We start from the raw sequence: 7,091 nt of genomic DNA, 5'->3' as shown, positions 1-7,091 counted from the left end.
TTGAATAATTTATCTGCAGCTGAGGAATAGTGACACATGCGCTGCTTTGCACACAGTGGAGCTGAGATGTGCCTTTGTTGAAACTCGGTGTGTTTACTCTTCCATCCATTAACTACAGCGTGCATCCTGCAACATTTCGGGGCGGTCTCTGATCTGGACATAATCGGAAGTTCGCCTGATGTGACGTCAAACCTTTCCCACAATTCTGCGTTTCTAAATTTATCTCAAAGAACTTCCATCTACTCCCGAACGTGAACCACAACAAACCCTGCAACCTTTTCGCTTAGCCACCGCAAATAATGGGATAGCCGTGCGTTTTCTTGCGAATGAAAGGAGAGAAGGAAAGGAGATAAACCGAGCCGCGTGGCTGGTGGCTGGAGTTAGCGGGACCATTCTGAACTTCCTTCGAAACAAAAACAAATCTTGGCCCGCGCGTATTGCGGTGGACACACATGGCTGAGAGTGGGAGAGAACCTGACTATGTGGCTGCCAGCACAAGAAGGAAGGAAACAGATTGGATGAAAAGTACAAGAGGATAATTTGTGGTTGTGTTTAACGAGGGATTTCGCTGGTCAGTCCGACGACTGTAGACCTTTACCGAATCAATAACATGGCGACTCGATCACCCCCCGGACTGTTTAGGTCCAGTGATCAAGTGGGACGATCTCCCACCAGACAAGTTCAGAGGAGCAGACGTGATTCCGATCTGATTGATCCACTGATTTTCTGGAACTTCCAAGCTTCCGTTTGGAAATGATGAAAACCAGCTCGAGATGGGGGCTGTTTTCAGCCGAACACCAAGGTGTAAAGAGGGTTTTGGACTGGAGACTTTAGAAGTGCTGATGAATGTTTGCTGAAACCATGAGAAGTCTGCACTACAGACAGTGAGTATTGATTTTTCCTCACACAAATCGCCTAAGCCAGACGAGGACAACTGAATAGTTGCACACATGTGATGAGAAATGTTTTTATTGTGTTGAAGAATGCAGCAGAGCAGTAAGATGCGAGGTGTGAATTGCTATACATCATTACGTGGAACATGATTTGGTACCGGTGTCTTTTGAAAATAAAACATTCAGTACGAGTATGACTCAGATTCACTTGATCCAGCAGCAGTTGAAAAGATGCAGTGAATCACTCTTTTTAAGCTTTTCGGATGAAGCATGATCGGAATTAGTCTATTACGAAAGATTTGGAGAAGTCGATCAGATATGGGGAAATCTTTATAGCTTAGCTAGTCCGGCTAGGTAATTCATCTGAGGCATCAAATTCGAAAGTAATTAATAGCCTCATAGTCATAGCATCATCACTCATAGTCATAGTAATAATTTGATGTTTAAAATTTTAACCATAGTATTAATTATTATTAAAACATGGACAGTACAATGAGTCAGACCAGAAAGCATCATGATTGAAAGCACAACAAACACACTTGACCGCATTGGCAGGCCTGAAAGTGGCGAGTATTTTACTTGCCATGGCGTGTAGAAACATGTAACTGGCGAGTAGAAATGTTCATCGCCAGATGCGAGTAAAGTTGCCGAGAAGCAAATTGTTGGTTTGGCTAGTAAAGTTTGCTCTCTGGCTAGTACTTTTCAGAATCATTAGCCAAAGGCGAGTACACCAGTTTTTGGTCTTTCAGGGCTGATTGGAATTGGATTGATGAGCTTTATCAGTTTATGGCTTTGCACAGATGTTTTTCCCGGAAAATATTGTTGATACCGAAATAGGAACATTTGCTGATATGAAGGCAGGGACATCTGCGGTACTTTAAGAGTTTCTCAAGAGCAGGGTTTCATTTATTTACTAGTGCGCCCTGCGCCATTGGCGCATTAAATCTGAAAATGTCCCATCACAATTCCCTTCAGTGCGTCAAAGGGCGCATTGAGATTACGTACCACTGCGCCACCAAATGTACACTTTACATCGGATTAAACACACACACACACACACACATGTATACATACGTATACATACAGAGATAACACGATATATAGCTCTGCTAATTCTCAGATGGCACCATATTGCACCATTTTGCATCTTTGGTCAAAACGCTTACAGGCCTCTTTGGTGCTTCTTGCCTTCGACTATGTCCCATCGGAATTTGGTTGAGGGGGACAATTTATGTCCCATTGCCTTTTTCTCCCAGGCTAAACCCTGCAAGAGTTTTTAAAAGTTTATTAAAAATGTGTCGTTTTAAGGAAATCAAATGACTGTTTTTAACCCTGCAAGAGTTTTTAAAAGTTTATTAAAAATGTGTCGTTTTAAGGAAATCAAATGACTGTTTTTGTCAATGCATGCTTAGTGTTTGCACAGTTAGTTTACTAGTTAGTTAGTTAACCCAGTTATTACACCCCCGGTATAGGGGTGTGTATAGGTTTCGGTCGATGTGTTTGTTTGTGTGTTTGTGTGTTTGTTTGTGTGTTTGTGTTTGCATATAGATCTCAAGAATGAACGGACCGATCGTCACCAAACTTGATGAACAGGTTCTATACATTCCTGAGATGGTCCTTACAAAAATTGGGACCAGTCAAACACACGGTTAGGGAGTTATTGGTGGATTAAGATTCTACAAGGACTTAGAGAGAAACATATTCATGGTCAAAGGGAAATAACCTTCTCAGTTGGTGGCAGTGAGAATGGGTGCAATGAGAATGGTTATTTCCCTTTGACGAACGGGGGTGTTTTTCCTACCTCGAAGGAATTTCTTGTTTTTGTAAGGCTTTAAAAAACACACCTTAAATTAGCTTCTCAAATTGTCATTATTCACTTTAGCGGATACATATATGCAACCCCCCCATGATGATTAATATATATATATACTAGATGATTACCCGCTTCGCCGGGTACCGGCTTGGCCGGGAAGAAGCAGAGCCGAATACCAGGCTGCGCCTGGGACCCCCGGGTGTACGCCGGCTTCGCCGGCGCACGAAGAAAAGGAGATAAACGCGCAAAACACTGGAGACCTTCTAAAAATAGTAACGTGCAGTGACCTTCTAAAAATAGTAACGTAGTAACGGGAATATGGATTGACGCCACATGGAGGAAGGGAGATAATCGCGGCTGAAAACACTGTAGAAGATAAGGAAGAGTTACTGGTAGTGGATCCAGACCAAAAAAAACAAAATCGGTTCAGCGCGCACAGCGCTGCGCGCTGAGAGCACGTGTTGAAATATCTCATCGACCAGGTTGTGTCCAGGGTGTACCTGAATATGATCACCAAATTTGAAACAGATCCATCGAGAACCTTGGCCGCGCACAGACAGACAGACAGACAGACAGACAGACAGACAGACAGACACACAGACACTAGTCGTATCATATATAATATATCTATATATATGGGCAACTCCCAAAAGGTGCCCCCTGTCAGATGACATTTTAAAAATGTCCACAAAATTAATGGTTTATTTGTGAGAAAATACCAATAAAGCTGCTTTTATTGTAATCTGAAATGTTTAAATGTAATTATATAAGGTTTGTAGCAATACTAATGTATTTCTATTTTTTTTATTGAATTTCAAACATAAATTTACTCCCAATTTGTGCTGTTTTCCCCCACCTTTTTTTGGTGTAATCAGAAAAAGATAACATTTGATAATAAAATAATTGTTTTCTTTTTATTTATTACATTTAGTCTGAAAGTTTTGACTAAATGTTTTAACATAGAGGGGGAATCGAGACGAGGGTCGTGCAGGGGATCACATCCATGAGAGGTGGCATAGGACAAATGTCCTGGACGATGCAAAAGTGATAGGACATTTGTCCTGAACAAAAATAAATCAATAGGAATTTGTTTGAGACAAAACGTAAATTAAAACGTTAAAAAACGCGAATAGGGGCAACTGTCAACCGACTTGGAGCATTTGGAGTTGCGACCCTTGGAAGCTCTTCTCAATAAAAATCACATACAGCCTCCCCAAGTTTCGTCTGCTTGGAGAGACACATCGCTTCGCAAAACATCGATAAAATAGCAAATCAAACTACTGTACTGTAAATTGGAAAGTACTGACATTGTCCAGATCAAATGACAATGACCACTTTGTGACAAAAACAATAGGACATATGTCCTCTTGCATGAAAAATGTATAGGACATTTGGAAAAAATATCCGTGTATGTCCGATGTCCGACGTGGATGTGAGCCCCTGGTCGTGATGTGCGTGTGTCTGTGCGTGTGTGTGTGTAGAGCGATTCAGACCAAACTACTGGACCGATCTTTATGAAATTTTACATGAGATTGAGAGTTCCTGGGAATGATATCCCCGGATGTTTTTTTCTTTTTTTCGATAAATACCTTTGATGACGTCATATCCGGCTTTTTGTAAAAGTTGAGGCGGCACTGTCACACCCTCATTTTTCAATCAAATTGATTGAAATTTTGGCCAAGCAATCTTCGACAAAGGCCGGACTTTGGTATTGCATTTCAGCTTGGTGGCTTAAAAATCAATTGATGACTTTGGTCATTAAAAATCTGAAAATTGTAAAAAAAATAATTTTTTTATAAAACGATCCAAATTTACGTTCATCTTATTCTTCATCATTTTCTGATTCCAAAAACATATAGATATGTTATATTTGGATTAAAAACAAGCTCTGAAAATTAAAAATATAAAAATTATGATCAAAATTAAATTTTTGAAATCAATTTAAAAACACTTTCATCTTATTCCTTGTCGGTTCCTGATTCCAAAAACATATAGATATCATATGTTTGGATTAAAAACACGCTCAGAAAGTTAAAACGAAGAGAGGTACAGAAAAGCGTGCTATCCTTCTCAGCGCAACTACTACCCTTCTTGTCAGTTTCACTGCCTTTGCCACGAGCGGTGGACTGACGATGCTACGAGTATACGGTCTTGCTGAAAAATTGCATTGCGTTCAGTTTCATTCTGTGAGTTCGACAGCTTGACTAAATGTTGTATTTTCGCCTTACTCGACTTGTTTTAAGTAATGTAACATGTTAAATAAAGTTGTTTCTACGTTCTGGAACATTCTTTTGTTTGACAAATATATGTTAAAGTTGTGAAATTAACACTTGAAAATATAGTTTCTTGTGACTGTTCATGTCACACTCAGTCACTGTCCCTTATCTTCTTTGCCCAAAGTAATCAAAATTAGGCAACCCAGAATGAGGCTTCAACACTACTCCTAGTAATAGGTGGTAGGATGGCAGTCAATGGATTAAAACTATATATATTTGTGTGTGTCGCAAAATTCACGTCACAAGAAAGACATTTACATCAACCGCATAGTAGTCTGTGCCGAAAAACGACTTCCGGGAAGAAGAGCGAAATGGCAGCCAGGCCAGTGTAGTGAAATTACATGTCACAAGAAACAACACATACTTGTAAATCCATTACTTTATCTAATTTACTGCTTCTTTTGATCTAAAATGTTTCTGATCAAGAAGTTAAACAAAACGAAAGCACACGACTGCGTTTGATAATTAATGGCTCTGGATAATTTCAGATGTTTCTTGTTACAAGTAACAACACGTGACGCTATTGTCACAAGAAACATTTATATATATATGTGCTTTTTTTCTCCAACAAAGGGGTTATGACTAGAATTTTTTTTTATGAAGCTTCTTCACATTGCTTAATTTGGTGCTGCTTCCACTCCCTATGTTTGTAGATAAAGGATTTGTGTTACTTAAATTGTTTCTTGTGACGTGTGACTTAAATACATTGGTTTGTCACAAAAAAGCAGAGGTTTAGCCAATTTTGATATCAAACTTCACTCAAGCCTTTGTATCTTTTGCACACAAATACATGGGTGCAACTCTGCCGCCTACACGCCGGCAGCCGGTTTTTGGTTTCATCGGCTGCCGATGTTTTTGTTCCAGGAGAGGTTTTTTTTGGCATTTTAAATACTAAAAAAGCTGGACCCCAACTTTTGCCGGTTTTTGGAATTTTGCAGGCTGCACCCATGCAAATATGTTAATTTAAACAAAGTGGGATATTCAAAAGTTTGATCAGGAAGAAATTGTTATTTTTTGTGGAATGCATTGTTGCATAAGTGAAAAACTGTTTCTAGTGACGTGACACATACATGATGACAATTTTCAAGGAACATGATCTGTGAGCACTTTATTTGGCTATGAATGAAAAGAGTCCATCAAATGCTTATATATAAAAAATGTTTTTTAATCTTGGTTTTTGAGTCACTTGAGAAAAAGTGACTCTATGTAATCGGTCAGTGTTAGTCTGTCCGGCCGGCCGTCCGGCCGGCCGGCCGTCCGTAGACACCACCTTAACGTTGGACTTTTCTCGGAAACTATCAAAGCGATCGGGCTCATATTTTGTTTAGTCGTGACCTCCAATGACCTCTACACTTTAACGATGGTTTCGTTGACCTTTGACCTTTTTCAAGGTCACAGGTCAGCGTCAAAGGAAAAATTAGACATTTTATATCTTTGACAAAGTTCATCGGATGTGATTGAAACTTTGTAGGATTATTCTTTACATCAAAGTATTTACATCTGTAGCCTTTTACGAACGTTATCAGAAAAACAAGGGAGATAACTAGCCTTTTCTGTTCGGCAACACACAACTTAACGTTGGGCTTTTCTCGGAAACTATAAAAGTGACCGGGCTCAAATTTTATGTGAACGTGACTCATTGTGTTGTGAATAGCAATTTCTTCCTGTCCATCTGATGCCTCATATAATATTCAGAACTGCGAAAGTGACTCGATCGAGCGTTTGCTCTTCTTGTTAATTTAAATGAACTAAATTCTAGCACTGAAAATGTGCGTCACAAGAAACAGTTTTACAAGCAACACATCAAACACTAATTTTTCATTATGTCGACAACCTTTGAACAGTTCAATCATTTAACATAACAAAAATACAAAAGACATATTGAGAAACCCAAAATGAAAATTCAGTGTCCTCTTGGAGTTGCCCATGCATATTCATAAAATACGATGAGATACACTTCCAGTGTCTTCCACTGATGGTGTTACTGTTGTGACTGTGAGTCAAATAATGATATTGATTTGCTTATTTAGATTTCTGCTTTAAAACTTACAACTGAGTACTCTGTGAGTCTGAAGTGTTATTCTTGGTTGTGTAATTTTTTTTATTAAT

At 39.2% G+C, this 7,091-nt stretch overlaps 1 protein-coding gene across 3 annotated transcripts in view; it reads left to right on the top strand.

The window, feature by feature from the left end:
• The first annotated feature begins 234 nt into the window (after positions 1-234).
• The window catches only part of LOC138966263 (microtubule-associated serine/threonine-protein kinase 3-like), a 211,480-nt gene continuing 204,623 nt past the window's right edge, over positions 235-7,091 (top strand). For all 3 annotated transcript variants that reach the window (XM_070338411.1, XM_070338412.1, XM_070338410.1), the window contains exon 1: positions 235-884. The gene's annotated coding sequence lies outside the window, so the exon portion shown is untranslated. The remainder of the gene's footprint in view (positions 885-7,091) is intronic.

The sequence above is a fragment of the Littorina saxatilis genome, linkage group LG5, assembly GCF_037325665.1.
Source record: "Littorina saxatilis isolate snail1 linkage group LG5, US_GU_Lsax_2.0, whole genome shotgun sequence".
Lineage (NCBI taxonomy): Eukaryota > Metazoa > Mollusca > Gastropoda > Littorinimorpha > Littorinidae > Littorina > Littorina saxatilis.
The sequence above is the reverse complement of the archived record's forward strand: the minus strand, read 5'-3'. Positions and strand labels throughout refer to the sequence as shown.